Below are 17,963 nucleotides of genomic sequence, written 5' to 3' on the forward strand. Positions count from 1 at the left end.
GACACAAACCTGCATACACAAGACATCTAAGATTTGATAAGACTAATGTGTTTTCCTTTCTGCGTAGTTGAGATATGTCTGAATATTACTTCATCGATAACATATATTCTGACATTATTGGCAGCACATAACAGGAAAAAATATGCCTTTTATCGCAAGCACACATTACAGTTCTTATCTACAATTCAGAATAAATACAGTAATTTAAGAAATTCAACATTATGTAATTTAAGTACACAACAGCCTTGTTGAACAACCTCTTGGATATAATTTTTATTTAGCAAATTACAGTAGAGGTTAAGGATTAGTGCTTTTATTGCACATATGACATTCTGGCACCATTCCCTTACCTCAGCATTTTTTGCCAGTTAGGCCTTCTATTTACACAGTGTATGGTTGAGTGGTGTGCTACATACAAAGTACAGGGTTAAAGAGTGTGCTGCTTACAGAGTGCAGGGTTGATGATTGTGCAAAATACAGAGCTTAGAGTTCAGGAGTGCCCTACATACAGAGTGCAGAGTTAAGGGTGTTTTACATACAAAGTGCAGTGTTGAAGAGTTTGCTGCGTACTGAGTGCAAGGTTGAGGATTGTGCTACATATAGAGTGTAGGGTTGAAGAGGGCATTACATACAGAGTGCAGGGTTGAAGAGTGGGCTACATACAGAACTTAGAGTTCATCAGTGAGCTGTGTACAGTACAAGATTAAAGAGCATGCTATGTAGAAAGTGCAGGGTTAAAGAGTGCGCTACGTGCAGATTGGAGTGTTGAGGAATGTACTACATACATAGTGCATTGTTGGGGGGTGCTCTGTGTATAGAGTGCAGTGTTAAGGAGTGTGCTACATACAGAGTGCAGGGTTAAGAATTGCACTACAGAGTGCAGGGTTGCGCTGTGCTCTACATTCAAGAGTATAGATCTCAGGAGTGCACTACATACAGAGTGCATGGTTGAGGGGTGCACTACATACAAAGTGCAGAGTTAAGGGATGCGCTACATACAGGGTGCAGGGCTGAGGGGTGCACTGTGTTCAGAGTGCATGTTTGTGGGGTGTACTGTGCACAGAGTTCATGGCTGAGGGGTGTGCTATGTACAGAGTGCAGGGTTAAAGCGGGGTGCTGTGTACAGAGTGCAGGGTTGAGGGGTGCCACTATGTACAGGGTGCATGGTTGAAGAGTGCGCATTGTATGGAGTGCAGGGTTTAGCAGTGTGCCTTATTCATAATGCAGTGTTGAGGGGAGCACCACATAAAGAGTGCAGGATTGAGCGGTGCACTACGTACAGAGTGCAGGGTTGAGGGGTGCACTGAGTGCAGAGTCCAGGGTTGAGAGGTGCACTGTGTACAGAGAGCAGGGTTGAGGGGTGCGCTGTGTACAGGGTGGAGAGTTGAGGGGTGTACTATGTATAGGTTGCTGGGTTGAGGGATGTGCTGTATACCCCCAAGTATAGTTCTCTCCTCAGATTCCAATACAGAGACCATCCCCCTTCCCCCCTCCCGATTCAAGATCAGAACTATCCATCCTCCACAAATCCTGCCCCACCACATAGAAAGCACAGGAAAGCTACAACTTAAAGAGGAAGTAAACCGGTTTACTTTCTCTTTTATTCCCTGCAAAGGTAAAGCATAATGGACTACTATGCATCGTATAGTAGTCCATTATGTGTCACTTACCTGACACAGGAACCAAGCGAAGTCACCGCTGTCCCCTGTAGTCCGGAGCCTCCATCTTCTTGGTGGGTCTTGCTGCTTCGGAGCTGTCATTCGTTGGAGCCGTAATTACGTCACTCCCGCGCATGTGCACGGGAGCCGCCACTCGCAGCATATCGCCGTTAACTGCGGCGCGCTCAGTGCGCCTGCGCGCCGCTGTCTACGGCGCCTGCGCCATAGACAGCGGTGCCTGTCTTTCGGCAAATATCTCCTAAACCTACACGGTTTAGGAGATATTTCTTGGACCTACAGGTAAGCCTTAATCTAGACTTACCTGTAGGTCAAAGTGGTTTGTAAGGGTTTACAACCACTTTAAAAGCATGTCCATACAGTGCGGGTATCAGGAGGAGCTTCTATTGGCTGTGTAGATTCCCACCCCTCCCTCTTCTGCTCTCATTTAGAGATGTGTAATGCAGGAAGGGTATATATATATATATATTTATTTTTTTTAAATAATGGTGGCAATCAGCAACTTATAGCGGGACCGAGATATTGTGGTGGACAATTGGACACTTTTAACACTTTTCGGGAACCAGGGACACTAATACAATGATCATTGCTAAAAATATGCGCTGTCACTGTACTAATGACACTAGCTGGGAAGGAGTTAAACATCAAGGGCAATTAAAGGATTAACTGTGTGCCCAGCCAGTTTTGTGTACTGTGTTAGGTGTTTTTACTAAGGAATATGATGGATTTCAAAATACCACCTCCCCCTGTCAGAACGGAGATCTACTGTACCTTGTTTACATAGGCAGACCTCAGTTCTGTGTGTTTTACTGGCCATCGGCGGGTGCCAGAGGACATCCAGTGACCGGCACCTGCAAAACATCTTCTGCTGTGAATAATAACAGCAAAAGAGGCCAGCCGGTGGCAGCGCACACACCCCCTGCAGGCAGCAGTGCAGAATTGCACATTATACATACATATACAGTATCTCACAAAAGTGAGTACACCCCTCACATTTTTGTAAATATTTTATTATATCTTTTCATGTGACAACACTGTAGAAATTACACTTTGCTACAATGTAAAGTAGTGAGTGTACAGCTTGTATAACAGTGTAAATTTGCTGTCCTCTCAAAATAACTCAACACACAGCCATTAATGTCTAAACCGTTGGCAACAAAAGTGAATACACCCTTAGGTGAAAAGGTCCAAATTGGGCCCAAAGTGTCAATATTTTGTGTGGCCACCATTATTTTCCAGCACTGCCTTAACCCTCCTGGGCATGGAGTTCACCAGAGCTTCACAGGCTGCCACTGGAGTCCTCTTCCAACTTCTCCATGAGGACATCACAGACAGGGCCGCTGATAAGCCGGTACAACTGGCCCTGTTGTACCGGGCCCGGCCAGCAGGGGGGGGGGGGGCAGGCAATATAAACACGGAATGAAAGAATGCATATTAACTAATTAAAAAAAAAAAAAGTGTAGCCCTCCCCTTCTTCAGCCAACTCACCTTTAACTGTAAACAATTCTGGAGTGGGGGAGCCAGGAGGGAGACACGTATGACTACAGCAATACAAGTTCTGCAGGAAACAGGATCGTCTGGAGCACAGTTACATGTAGCTGGCCGGCTGCAGTGTCTTCCAGATATCTATGTGATCAGCCAGTGTACAGGTTATCGATCAACCTCCCCTACCTCTCGTCTTGCTGGTTACTTTTTTTTTATCTGCCTAACCTGACCTGCACATTGCCTGATCACACTGATACGATTTCTGGAAGACTCTGCAGCAGCTTTTAACCATTTCAGCTTATAATCAACTATTTGGCCAGAGCTTTGTGTGTGCTGCACAGATTGTTTGATTTTTTTTTTTGGAGAAGGATTTACTTACTGAATCAGGCAGAAGCTTCACAGCCCCATTAACTGGTTACTGTCCTCAGTAATCCTGACCACTTCACTGTTTGTAAGAAAATTTGTATTTTGGAAATTGGATGTGATGCTGTGTTCTGTCACTTGGTTGTACTTTCAAAGGAAAATCACTGACTTGATCTTGCAGAGGTGGTTTAAATAGAGTGGATCAGCCCTGTGATACTATATGTGTCAGGGATCCGTCCGTTCTGTGCGAGCGGATCGCCGCTCGCGCATGCGCACTCGCGCCGCGGGTCGGCGCGTGCACGCACGCCGCCGGGCGCCCCAGGCGCGCGCGGGTGCACGTTAGCGCGTTAGCGCGATTGGCGCCAGTGGCCCTTTTTAAAGGTACAGCTGCAGATGTTCTGTGCTGTTCGTCTGCAGCTAGTACCTGAAGCAACCTGTTACTCTGCCTGAAAGTTTACCTGATACCCGACCCGGCTTCTGTTTGACTCCGCTGCCTTCTCCTGCTCTGACCCCGGCTTGCTTGACCTTTCTCGGACTGATACCTGTTGCTGAACCTCTGCTTGTTGACTATTCTTCTGCCTCTCCCCTGCTGGTTCCTGCTTGCTGCTGGTCCTACTTGTCCTCCTGCTCAGAGACCCTTCCGAGCCTGCTACTACCTCTCCAGGTCCGTGGACTGTCCATCTCACAGCCAGCTTGCCAACCATCTTCGGCTGCCATCTGCTGCTGAGAGTTCCTGCATCTGGAAGATCTCCATCTCATCAGTGTCCGCTGCTGCATCTGGCCAGACGCTCCTACCCCGCTGTGCTCTTGTCCCTCTGTTCCCCACTTCAGAGAGAATCGAACCAGAGCCGTAAGAGAGGTCCCCTTCCACCAAGTCAGACTCACCATCCAGAGACATAACAGTACGAACAGCCATGACTGAGTCTGCGGAAGGGGCCTCCGCCATGAAGGAGATCTGTTCGCACCTTGCGGCTCTCACCCAGGCCGTGAAATCCCTTCAGGAAGGTTACACCAGGTTGGAAGAGCAGGTTCAGCATCTATCTGCTTCCGGTCCAGCAGTCACAGCACCTCAGCCTCCTCCTGCTCAGCCTGCTACCCACTCTGCCGTTATGATGCTTCCACCTGAACCAAGGGTCCCCATCCCGGAGAGATTTGCAGGGGACCGTTCCAAATTTCGGGCTTTCCGCAACGCCTGTCAGTTGTATTTCGCCCTTCAGCCCAGGACCTTTTCCCTGGAAGCAACTAAAGTGAGATTCATTATTTCCCTTCTGCAAGGAGAACCCCAGTCCTGGGCCCATCACCTTCTGGAAAACGACAACTCTCTTACCCAGACCCTCTCTTCTTTCTTCGAGGGAATGGCTCAGCTCTATGACGATCCCCAACGGACTGCCACCGCGGAATCTGCATTATCTGCGCTCCAGCAAGGCCGTAGGATGGCTGAGGACTATGTTTCGGACTTTAGACGCTGGAGCGCAGACACCCAGTGGAACGAGTCGGCCCTGAGACATCAATTCCGTATGGGCCTGTCTGAGGGTCTTAAGGATGAACTGGCCCGTGTTGGTACCCCAGACTCCTTGGAAGGCCTAATTGCTTTGGCCATTCAGATTGACCGGAGACTTCGTGAGCGTAGGGCTGAACGCTCCTCTCAACCCTAAAGACCAGCCTGGATGACCGCTAGAACCCCTACTCCGGCACCTTTCTTCACCCCTTCCCCTCAAGGGGGGCCTGCCAGTGTTGCTCAAACTTCTGAGGAGCCTATGCAGCTCCGACTACTGCGGCCTACCCTGTCACCTGAAGAGCGAGCCCGACGCCGGCACATGAACTTATGCCTGTATTGTGGCGGATCCGGACATTACGTGACCAATTGCCCTGTTAAGACACGCAAGTGCCTTTCTTCTGTGTCCAACAGTTCCGTAAACTTGCCTGCCAACACTTCCCATATTGCCCTTCTACTTTCTTTTCAGCTTCAGGAAAGAACAGTCCGCGTCAATGCTATCCTTGACTCCGGGGCCTGCGGTTGTTTCATTGACTCTGCCTTCACCGACTTACATTCCATACCTCTTCGGAAAAAATCTCATGGACTTTCCATCTTCTTGGCCGACGATTCTCAAATTAAATCCGGTCAAGTCACCCAGGAGACCTTTCCACTACTAGCTACCACCTCCTGCCAGCACACGGAACTGCTAACACTCGATGTTATCTCTTCACCACTGTTTCCAGTGATCCTAGGCATATCGTGGCTTCAGGCACATAATCCCTCCATTGACTGGTCCTCCGGGGAAGTGAGGTTTCTATCCCCCTATTGCCTGGATCACTGCCTTCCTGGGGTTCCTGCTCAGCCCAGAACGCTTCTCTGTCTGGACCCAGACCTGGACTTGTGTCAGTCAGTTCCTGCACCCTATCATAAGTTTCTGGACATTTTCAGTAAGCGGCGGGCTGATTCCCTTCCTCCGCACCACCCTTATGATTGCCCCATTGAGCTTCTTCCAGGAGCAGAGATTCCGTTCGGACGTGTCTTCCCCCTGTCTGAGAAAGAACAAGAAGCCCTGAAGGTCTACATTTCCGAAAACCTCAAGAAGGGGTTCATCCGCCATTCCACATCTCCTGCTGGCGCCGGAATATTTTTCGTCACGAAGAAGGATCAGACACTTCGGCCCTGTGTGGATTACCGGGAGCTGAACAGAATTACGGTTAAAAACCGTTATCCTCTACCGTTTGATTCCTGAACTTTTTCAAAAGCTGAGGTCGGCTACCTTCTTCACCAAGTTGGACTTGAGGGGAGCTTATAATCTGGTCCGTATACGGGCTGGCGACGAGTGGAAAACTGCTTTCCGAACTCGTTTTGGGCACTACGAGTACCTGGTTATGCCTTTCGGGCTCTGTAACGCCCCAGCCACTTTCCAGCATCTGATAAATGATGTTTTCCGGGACTTTCTGGACATTTTCGTCATTGTATACTTAGATGACATTCTGATTTTCTCCGGATCTCTGGAACAGCATCGTGAGCACGTTGGCAGGGTGCTGCTTCGGCTCCGACAACACGGGTTATAAGCCAAAGCCGAAAAATGCAAGTTCGAGCAGCAGAACATTCAATTTCTTGGCCTTGAAATTTCTCCAGCAGGCATCAAAACGGACCCGCAGAAGGTTTCCGCTGTTCTTGAGTGGCCAGCCCCCACCGATAAAAAGGGGATTCAGCGCTTTGTGGGCTTTGCCAATTTTTAGAGAAAATTCATTAAGGGGTTCTCGGACATCATCTCCCCCATCACCCAGCTCACTAAGCAAAACGTACGTTTCTATTGGGGCCCTGAAGCACAGGCTGCCTTTGAGAGACTCAAGAACTTGTTTACTTCTGCTCCCATCCTCAGCCATCCGGACCCGTCTCGACCCTATATCTTGGAGGTCGATGCTTCTAAGGTAGCAGTGGGGGCGGTGGTTTCCCAGCGTCAAGGTAAAAATGATCTGATGCCCCCCGTAGGGTTCTTTTCTCGAAAACTTTCTCCTGCGGAGAGGAACTATGACGTGGGGGACCGAGAGTTACTAGCCATCAAGTCTGCTTTGGAGGAGTGGAGATATTTACTGGAGGGGGCGGTTCACCCCGTACTCATTTACACTGATCATAAGAACCTTGAGTACCTCCGTACCGCTAAACGCCTGAAGCCTCGGCAGGCCCGCTGGGCCGTCTTCTTCTCCCGGTTCTGCTTTCACATTACCTATCGTCCTGGTTCAAGAAATGTGAAGCCGGATGCGCTTTCTCGCATGTTTGATAGTTCCAAGGACATCGCACCTCCAGACACCATCCTTCCTGCCAACACCTTTTTGCTCGTCCAGCCAGACCTGTTGTCCCAGTTAAGAGGAGCTTCCCTCATATCCTCCTGTCCCCCAGGAATTACGCTGGTATCCAGAGAGGGGCTGCTTTGGAAAGACAATTTAATCTTTGTTCCTGAAGACGTCCGAATGAGGATCCTGGGTTTCCTTCATGATCACCCTCTCGCAGGGCACTTTGGTTTCCGCAAAACACTGGAGCTTGTACAGCGTACCTTCTGGTGGCCAGGCATGAGGGAATTCTGCAAACAATATGTAGACTCTTGCCCCGTGTGTAATCGAAGTAAGGTTCCCAGAAACCGGGCCTGGGGTCTGCTTAAACCACTTCCCGCACCTGATCGACCCTGGCGGATGATTACAATGGATTTTATTGTAGAACTTCCTTCCTCTGAAAACTGTACAGCCATCTTTGTGGTTTGTGACCGCTTGTCCAAAATGGCCCATTTCCTACCCTTGAAGGGAACCCCCTCCGCATCTGAGACGGCCCACATCTTCATTAGGGAGATAATCAGACTTCACGGGGTACCCGCTAATATCGTATCAGATAGGGGGGTCCAGTTCACTTCTCGTTTTTGGAGAGCCCTATGTGAGACCTTGAAAATAGAACTGGCCTTGTCCTCCGCCTATCACCCCCAGACCAATGGGCAGATTGAGCGTACCAACCAAACCCTCGAACAGTACATTCAATGCTTTAAGTCCTTTGTCCAGGACGATTGGGTTTCCCTTTTACCCCTGGCGGAATTCGCCTATAACAACGCCAGTCATGCTACCACAGGACAGTCCCCGTTTTTTGCTAACTATGGTTTTCATCTGTCTTTTCTTCCTGATATCCTTTCAGAATCTCATGTTCCAGCAGTCCAGGACACGGTGTCCTTTCTCCATCATAACAACCGGATCCTACAGGAAGCCATAGCTAAGGCTCAGGCGGACAGTAAGAGGAACTTCGATCAAAGAAGAAGAGGAGAATTGATTCTTCAAGTCGGGGATCAGGTATAGCTTTCCACTTCTAACTTGAAATTAGCTTGTCCCTCCAAGAAACTGGCACCCAAATTTTTGGGGCCATTTCCAGTTAAGAGGAGGATTAATGAAGTGTCATATGAACTGTCCTTACCTGACTCCATGAAAATACACCCAGTTTTCCATGTATCTTTGCTCAAACCTGCTGTACCTGATCCCTTTCCCGGTAGAGGAATGAGACCGCCTGAGCCTGTGTTGATTAATGGCAATGAAGAGTATGAGGTGGAGGCCATTTTGGACTTCAGAAGACGACAGGGACAAGGTCAGTTCTTGATCAAATGGAAGGGCTATGGCCCGGAGAATAATTCATGGGAACCTGCTGTTAACCTGCATGCTGATAGATTAATTCAGGCCTTCTTTTCTGCACATCCGGAAAAGAGAGTCGCTAGGGGCACCCGGAGGTTGCCCCTTGTGGGGGGGCAATGTCAGGGATCCGTCCGTTCTGTGCGAGCGGATCGCTGCTTGCGCCTGCGCACTCGCGCCGTGGGTCGGCGCGTGCACGCGCGCCGCCGGGCGCCCCAGGTGCGTGCGGGTGCACGCCGTTCGCATGCTCGCGCGGCGCGTGTGCGCGTTAGCGCGATTGACGCCAGTGGCCCTTTTTAAAGGTACAGCTGCAGATGTTCTGTGCTGTTCGTCTGCAGCTAGTACCTGAAGCAACCTGTTATTCTGCCTGAAAGTTTACCTGATACCCGACTCAGCTTCTGTTTGACTCCGCTGCCTTCTCCTGCTCTGACCCCGGCTTGCTTGACCTTTCTCGGACTGATACCTGTTGCTGAACCTCTGCTTGTTGACTATTCTTCTGCCTCTCCCCTGCTGGTTCCTGCTTGCTGCTGGTCCTGCTTGTCCTCCTGCTCAGAGACCCTTCCGAGCCTGCTACTACCTCTCCAGGTCCGTGGACTGTCCATCTCACAGCCAGCTTGCCAACCATCTTCGGCTGCCATCTGCTGCGGAGAGTTCCTGCATCTGGAAGATCTCCATCTCATCAGCGTCCGCTGCTGCATCTGGCCAGACGCTCCTACCCCGCTGTGCTCTTGTCCCTCTGTTCCCCACTTCAGAGAGACTCGAACCAGAGCCGTAAGAGAGGTCTCCTTCCACCAAGTCAGACTCACCATCCAGAGACATAACAATATACTTGTACACTGGGTTCAGCCATAAACAGAGTCTCTGACCATCTCCTGAATCAATCATGTCTGCGATCCCTAACCATCTCCTGTACTATGTACCCAGTCTCTGACCATCTCCTGTACTATGTATGCAGTCTCTGGTCATCTCCGTTACTATGTATCCAGTCTCTGACCATCTCTTGTACTATGTCTGCAGTCTCTGACCATCTCCGCTACTATGTATCCAGTCTCTGACCATCTCCTGTAGTATGTCTGCAGTCTCTGACCATCTCCTGTAGTATGTCTGCAGTCTCTGACCATCTCCTGTAGTATGTCTGCAGTCTCTGATCATCTCCTGTAGTATGTCTGCAGTCACTGACCATCTACCGTACTATGTCTGCAGTCTCTGACCATCTCCTGTAGTATGTCTGCAGTCTCTGATCATCTCCTGTAGTATGTCTGCAGTCTCTGACCATCTCCTGTAGTATGTCTGCAGTCTCTGACCATCTCCTGTAGTATGTCTGCAGTCTCTGACCATCTCCTGTAGTATGTCTGCAGTCTTTGGTCATCTCCTGTAGTATGTCTGCAGTCTCTGACCATCTCCTGTAGTATGTCTGCAGTCTCTGATCATCTCTTGTAGTACAGTGGTGTGAAAAAGTGTTTGCCCCCTTCCTCATTTCCTGTTCCTTTGCATGTTTGTCACACTTAAGTGTTTCGGAACATCAAACCAATTTAAACAATAGTCAAGGACAACACAAGTAAACACAAAATGCAATTTGTAAATGAAGGTGTTTATTATTAAAGGTGAAAAAAAATCCAAACCATCATGGCCCTGTGTGAAAAAGTGATTGCCCCCCCCTTGTTAAAACATACTATAACTGTGGTTGTCCACACCTGAGTTCAATTTCTCTAGCCACACCCAGGCCTGATTATTGCCACACCTGTTCACAATCAAGGCATCACTTAAATAGGAGCTGCTTGACACAGTAAGGTCCACCAGAAGATCCTTAAAAGCTACACATCATGCCGAGACCCAAAGAAATTCAGGAACAATTGAGAAAGAAAGTAATTGAGATCTATCAGTCTGGAAAGGGTTATAAAGCCATTTCCAAAGCTTTGGGAATCCAGCGAACCACAGTGAGAGTCATTATCCACAAATGGCGAAGACATGGAACAGTGGTGAACCTTCCCAGGAGTGGCCGGCCGCCCAAAATTACCCCAAGAGCGCAGCGACGACTCATCCAAGAGGTCACAAAAGACCCCACAACAACGTCCAAGGAACTGCAGGCCTCACTTGCCTCAGTTAAGGTCAGCGTTCATGCCTCCACCATCAGGAAAAGACTGGGCAAAAATGGCCTGCATGGCAGAGTTCCAAGGAGAAAACCACTGCTGAGCAAAAAGAACATCAAAGCTCGTCTCAATTTCTCCACAACACATCTTGATGATCCCCAAGACTTTTGGGACAACATTCTGTGGACCGATGAGACAAAAGTGGAACTCTTTGGAAGGTGTGTGTCCAAGTATATCTGGCGTAGAAGGAACACTGCATTTCATAAAAAGAACATTATACCAACAGTAAAATATGGAGGTGGTAGTGTGATGGTCTGGGGCTGTTTTGCTGCTTCAGGACCTGGAAGACTTGCCGTGATAAAAGGAACTATGAATTCTGCTGTCTACCAAGAGATCCTGAAGGAGAATGTCCGACCATCTGTTCGTGTACTCAAGCTGAAACGAACTTGGGTTCTGCAGCAGGACAATGATCCAAAACACACCAGCAAGTCCACCACCGAATGGCTGAAGAAAAACAAAATGAAGACTTTGGAGTGGCCTAGCCAAAGTCCTGACCTGAATCCTATTGAGATGTTGTGGTATGACCTTAAAAAGGCCGCTCATGCTCGAAAACCCTCTAATGTAACTGAATTAGGACAATTCTGCAAAGATGAGTGGGCCAAAATTCCTCCAGGACGCTGTAAAAGCCTCATTGCACGTTATCGCAAACGCTTGGTTGCAGTTGTTGCTGCTAAGGGTGGCCCAACCAGTTATTAGGTTTAGGGGGCAATCACTTTTTCACACAGGGCCATGATGGTTTGGATTTTTTTTCACCTTTAATAATAAACACCTTCATTTACAAATTGCATTTTGTGTTTACTTGTGTTGTCCTTGACTATTGTTTAAATTGGTTTGATGTTCCGAAACACTTAAGTGTGACAAACATGCAAAGGAACAGGAAATGAGGAAGGGGGCAAACACTTTTTCACACCACTGTATGTCTGCAGTCACTGACCATCTACCATACTATGTCTGCAGTCTCTGACCATCTCCTGAATCAATCATGTCTGCGATCACTAAACATCTCCTGTACTATGTATCCAGTCTCTGACCATCTCCTCTACTATCCCTAACCGTCTCCTGTACTATGTCTACAGTCTCTGACCATCTCCTGTGGAATATCTGCAGTCTCTGACCATCTAGGGAGGGGCGAGGAGTGGGGCTGGAGGAGGGACTGGGGGAGGGACCAGAGTGGACCTGAAGGGGGCCCCGTCGGGTAGGCTGTACGGGGCCCCATGATTTCTATCAGCGGCCCTGATCACAGAGCTGGTGAATGTTAGAGACCTTAAACTCCTCTACCTTCCGATTGAGGATGCCCCACAGATGCTCAATAGGATTTAGGTCTGGAGACATGCTTGGCCAGTCCATCACCTTTACCCTCAGCTTCTTTAGCAAGGCAGTAGTCATCTTGGAGGTGTGTTTTGGGTAATTATCGTGTTGGAATACTGCCCTGTGGCCCAGTCTCCGAAGGGAGGGGGATCATGTTCTGCTCCAGTATGTCACAGTACATGTTGGCCTTCATGGTTCCCTCAATGAACTGTAGATTCCCAGTGCCCTCAGCACTCATACAGACCCAGACCATGACACTCCCACCACAATGCTTGACTGTAGGCAAGACACACTTGTCTTTGTACCCCTCACCTGGTTGCCGCCACACACGCTTGACACCATCTGAACCAAATAAGTTTATCTTGGTCTCATCAGACCACAGGACATGGTTCCAGTAATCCATGTCATTAGTCTGCTTGTCTTCAGCAAACTGTGGGCTTTCTTGTGCATCATCTTTAGAAGAGGCTTCCTTCTAGGATAACAGCCATGCAGACCAATTTGATGCAGTGTGCCCACCCCTTCAACCTCTGCAGCAATGCTGGCAGCACTCATACATCTATTTTCCAAAGACAGCCTCTGGATATGATGCTGAGCATGTGCACTCAACTTCATTGGTCGACCATGGTGAGGCCTGTTCTGAGTGGAACCTGTCCTGTTAAACAGCTTTATGGTCTTGGCCACCGCACTGAAGCTCAGTTTCAGGATCTTGGCAATCTTCTTATAGCCTAGGCTATATTTATGTAGAGCAACAATTCTTTTTTTCATATCCTCAGAGAGTTCTTTGCCATGAGGTGCCTTGTTGAACTTTAAGTGACCAGTATGAGAGAGTGAGAGCGATAACACCAAATTTAACACACCTGCTCCACACTAATGCCGCATACACATGATCGTAATTCTCATCGGGAAAGCCTTGGATGGTTTAACCAACGGGATTCCGCTCAAGCTTGTCTTGCATACACGGTCACACCAAATTCCGACCGTCAAGAGCACGGTGACATACAACACGTACGACTGGGGCTATAAGATGGAAGTTCAATACACAGTGCGCCACCCTTTGGGCTCCTGCTAATCTCATGTTTATCTTGTTTAGTAGAAGTTTGGTGAGAGACGATTTGCGCTTTTCAGACTTGTGCTTTTCCGATTGTTACTGCTCTTCAGTTTGTGTCTGTGGGTTTGTATCTGGTTTTCACTGTGTGTAGTCAGATTGTATCTGTTTTTCAGTGTGTTCTTCTCTGCTCATTTCTGATTTTCAGCTCACTCTTCACAGGCCTTGCTGTTTTTCAGTGCGTTCTGTTAGTTCTGTTAATTCTCTCATATGCCTTTTCTGCAGGAGATCCTGACGATGATTTCAGGAATTTTCTCTGGATGTCGGATCCCGTTTTTCACCGTCTGCTGGCTTTGCTGTACCCTTATATTATGAAGCAGGACACCTACATGCGGCAAGTCATCACTCCAAAGCAGAGGCTAGTCGCCACCTTGTAGTACTTGGCAACAGGGAAAAGTCTGCAGGACCTCAAGTTCTTGACAGGCATCTCCCCCCAGGCTCTCGGAATCATTATTCCCGAGACCTGTTCTGCCATCATTCAGGTCCTGCAGAAGGACTATATTAGGGTAAGTTTTCTCCTTTACCATCACATTCTATGTATTTCATGTATGTTAATGTTTTGTATTTCTTTCATCATTCCCTAATTACCATGATTGGAATAGGCTGTGAATGTCCTCTTTATCCCCATGCATGCTTTAAGCTTTTAATGCTCCTTTTTTGGCCTACATGCTATATTTGCCTTCACTAACCTCGCACCAGAACTTTCGAACGGACCCCAAATTCGAATGAACGTTAGAACCCCATTGAAGTCTATGGGACTCGAACGTTCGAAATGAAAAGTGCTAATTTTAACGGCTAATATGCAAGATACTGTCCTAAAAAGGGTTTGGGGACCTGGCTCCTGCCCCAGGGGACATGGGTCAATGCCTAAAATGTTTTTAAAAATGGCCGTTTTGGAGGGAGCACTGATTTTAATGACGATTAAAGTGAAAAAAAAGTGAAATATTCCTTTAAATATCGTGCCTGGGGGGTGTCTGTAGTATGCCTGTGAAGTGCCACGTGTTTCCCGTGTTTAGAACAGTCCCTGCACAAAATGACATTAAACGGAAATAACACCATTTAAAACTGCTTGCGGTTTTAATGTTATATCTGGTTCCTGCAATATGGTTGAAAATCATTGAGAAAAATGGCATGGGTAGCCCTACCTGCCCATTACCAGCCTATTTGGGTCTTGTATGCATATTAAGGGGAACCCTGTACCCATATTAAAAAAAGGAAATGCGTGTGGCCCCCCAGGCCCTATATATTAAGAACAGCAGTATACAGGCGGTGCAAACAAGACAGGGACTGTGTAGGTTTGTTGTGTTAAGTTGAATCTGTTTGTAATTTTCAACTGGTACATTTTTAAAGTGTAGCTCCAGTCAAAAAAACAATTTTTAAGCTTTTTGGAAAACATAGGGAAGGGTTATCACCCCTGTATAATTTGTTTTGTCGTCCAACTTTTTTCATCTCACTTGCTGTTGTCTTGTTTGTAAGTTGGATGTTTGAAAGTAGGGGCCTGCCCTATATGCTCTGCAGAAATGGCGGAACAAGGTGTTGGTTTTGCCACAACATTGTAAGCCCTGAAAGTGACTCTTGGTGGGCGCTGGAGCGCCCTGCTGTGAACGATTATATCAAGAATTGTAATTACATGCCATTGTTGAACAGTGGTAGAAAGATTGACCTTTGGTGGTTGTGGTGCTGGTGCCACAACACTATAAGTCCTCACCGTTACTCTGGGTGGGCACAGGAAGGGTCCCTCCTGTGAAATATTATATCAAGAATTGTAATTACATGTCCCTGTTAAACAGGGGCAGAAAAATTGGACCTTAGGCACTGGTGCTGGTGCCACCACACTGCAACCTCTGCCATATACTCTAGTTTTATTGCAGGAATTAGCCCTGCTGCAAAGCATTGCATCAAAAATTGTACTTAAACGCCCCTGTTAAACAGGGGCAGAAAAATTGGGCCTTAGGCACTGGTGCTAGTGCCACCACACTGCAACCTCTGCCATAAACTCTAGTTTTATTGCAGGAATTAGCCCTGCTGCAAAGCATTGCATCAAAAATTGTAATTAAACGCCCCTGTTAAACAGGGGCAGAAAAATTGGGCCTTAGGCACTGGTGCTGGTGCCACCACACTGCAACCTCTCCCATATACTCTTGTTTGATTGCAGGAATTAGCCCTGCTGCAAACCATTGCATCAAAAATTGTACTTAAACGCCCCTGTTAAACAGGGGCAGAAAAATTGGGCCTTAGCACTGGTGCTGGTGCCACCACACTGCAACCTCTGCCATATACTCTAGTTTTATTGCAGGAATTAGCCCTGCTGCAAAGCATTGCATCAAAAATTGTACTTAAACGCCCCTGTTAAACAGGGGCAGAAAAATTGGGCCTTAGGCACTGGTGCTGGTGCCACCACACTGCAACCTCTGCCATATACTCTAGTTTTATTGCAGGAATTAGCCCTGCAGCAAAGCATTGCATCAAAAATTGTACTTAAACACCCCTGTTAAACAGGGGCAGAAAAATTGGGCCTTAGGCACTGGTGCTGGTGCCACCACACTGCAACCTCTGCCATATACTCTAGTTTTATTGCAGGAATTAGCCCTGCTGCAAAGCATTGCATCAAAAATTGTACTTAAACGCCCCTGTTAAACAGGGGCAGAAAAATTTGGCCTTAGGCACTGGTGCTGGTGCCACCACACTGCAACCTCTGCCATATACTCTAGTTTTATTGCAGGAATTAGCCCTGCTGCAAAGCATTGCATCAAAAATTGTACTTAAACGCCCCTGTTAAACAGGGGCAGAAAAATTGGGCCTTAGGCACTGGTGCTGGTGCCACCACACTGCAACCTCTGCCATATACTCTAGTTTTATTGCAGGAATTAGCCCTGCTGCAAAGCATTGCATCAAAAATTGTACTTAAACGCCCCTGTTAAACAGGGGCAGAAAAATTGGGCTGATGGCATCAACCAGAACCAGAAATGTTCTTCCAACATATCAGCGGAGGAGGAAGAGGATAGACAATCAACATAACAGGACAGTCACTCAGCATCAGCATAGGCAGTCTTGAAGGGATGTGGTATTTCAAAAAAAATTATTCGGTTACATCAGCTTCAGGTGCTTGGTAGCTGTGGGTGATCCAAGACTCATCTTGATGAAGGTCAGTCGATCAACTGATTCGGTGGACAGGCGCACCATGTGATCGGTAACAAAGCCACCAGCAGCACTGAAGGTGCGTTCCGAAAGAACGCTGGATGCAGGACAGGCCAGTAGCTCAATTGCATACTGTGCAAGCTCTGGCCAGTGATCCATCCTCAAGACCCAGTAAGCCAGAGGATTTTCGGTGGGAAAGGTGTCCAAGTCTGACCTTGTCCCTAGGTATTCCTGCACCATGTAAATCAGACGCTGGCGATGGGTGCTGGAAACGATCATACCTTGGGGCTGCGGACTAAAAAATTGTCTGAAAGCATCAGTCAGACGGCCACCTTCTCCACCGCTCCTTCTGACCGATGCCTCAGCAACACGTTGTCCAGGACCAGGAGTTTGTAACCTCCCAGTCTCTGGGAACGCGTTGCACAGACCTTTCTGCAAGGCCTCCCAGAGATGTCTCATCCTCTACTCCCTCTGCGATGGCAAGATAAGGTCGGCAACCTTACCCTTGTACCGTGGATCAAGGAGAGTGGCCAGCCAGTAATGGTCCCTCTCCTTGATCCAAAGAATACGAGGATCCTTCTGCAGGCTTTGCAGGATCAGGGAGGCCATGCAGCGTAGGTTAGCTGAGGCATTCAGTCCGGAGTCCTCTGGGTCACTAAGGGCAACATGATCCGCAGCTACCTCCTCCCAGCCACGTACAAGTCCACGTGTTTCTTGGGAATGTAAATCATCCCTACAAGACTGCTGCTGCTGCTGCTGCTGCTGATGCTGAGTGCCAGCCTCCACCTCCATGCTGACACAATCATCCTCCTCCTCCTCTTCCTCCTCCTCATCCTCTTCCTGTGTGATGGGTGGCACAGCAGGAACACTGTCTGGATAAAGGGGGCCTTGAGAGGCAAGGAAGTCCTCCTCTTCCTGCCTCTGTTCTGCCTCAAGTGCCCTGTCCATTATTCCACGCAGCGTATGCTCCAAGAGGTGGACAAGAGGTACAGTGTCACTGATGCATGCACTGTCACTGCTCACCATCCTTGTGGCCTCCTCAAACGGTGACAGGACAGTGCATGCATCCCTGATCATGCCCCACTGGCGTGGTGAGAAAAAACCGAGCTCCCCTGACCCTGTCCTGGTGCCGTAGTCGCACAGGTACTCATTGATGGCCCTCTGCTGCGTGTGCAGCCGCTGCAGCATGGCCAATGTTGAGTTCCATCTGGTGGCCTTGTCACATATAAGGCGGTTCTTGGGCAGGTTCAACTCCTTTTGGAGCTCAGCCAGCCGAGCACAGGCATTAAATGATCGGCGGAGATGCACACAGACTTTCCTGGCCTGCTTCAGGACATCCTGTAAGCCGGGGTACCTGCCCAAGAACCGCTGCACCACCAGGTTAAGGACATGAGCTACACAGGGCACATGGGTCAGTTGTCCCTGTCGGAGGGCGGAGAGGAGGTTGGTGCCATTGTCGCAAACCACCATTCCTGGCTTAAGCTGGCGTGGCGTCAACCACCTCTCGGCCTGCCCCTGCAGAGCTGACAAAACATCCGCCCCAGTGTGGCTCCTGTCCCCCAAACAAACCAGCGCAAGCACGGCATGGCATCGTTT

This window comes from Lithobates pipiens, unplaced genomic scaffold (genome assembly GCF_037356315.1).
Source record: "Lithobates pipiens isolate NorthernLeopardFrog02 unplaced genomic scaffold, aLitPip1_a1.2 Scaffold_18, whole genome shotgun sequence".
Classification (NCBI taxonomy): Eukaryota; Metazoa; Chordata; class Amphibia; order Anura; family Ranidae; genus Lithobates; species Lithobates pipiens.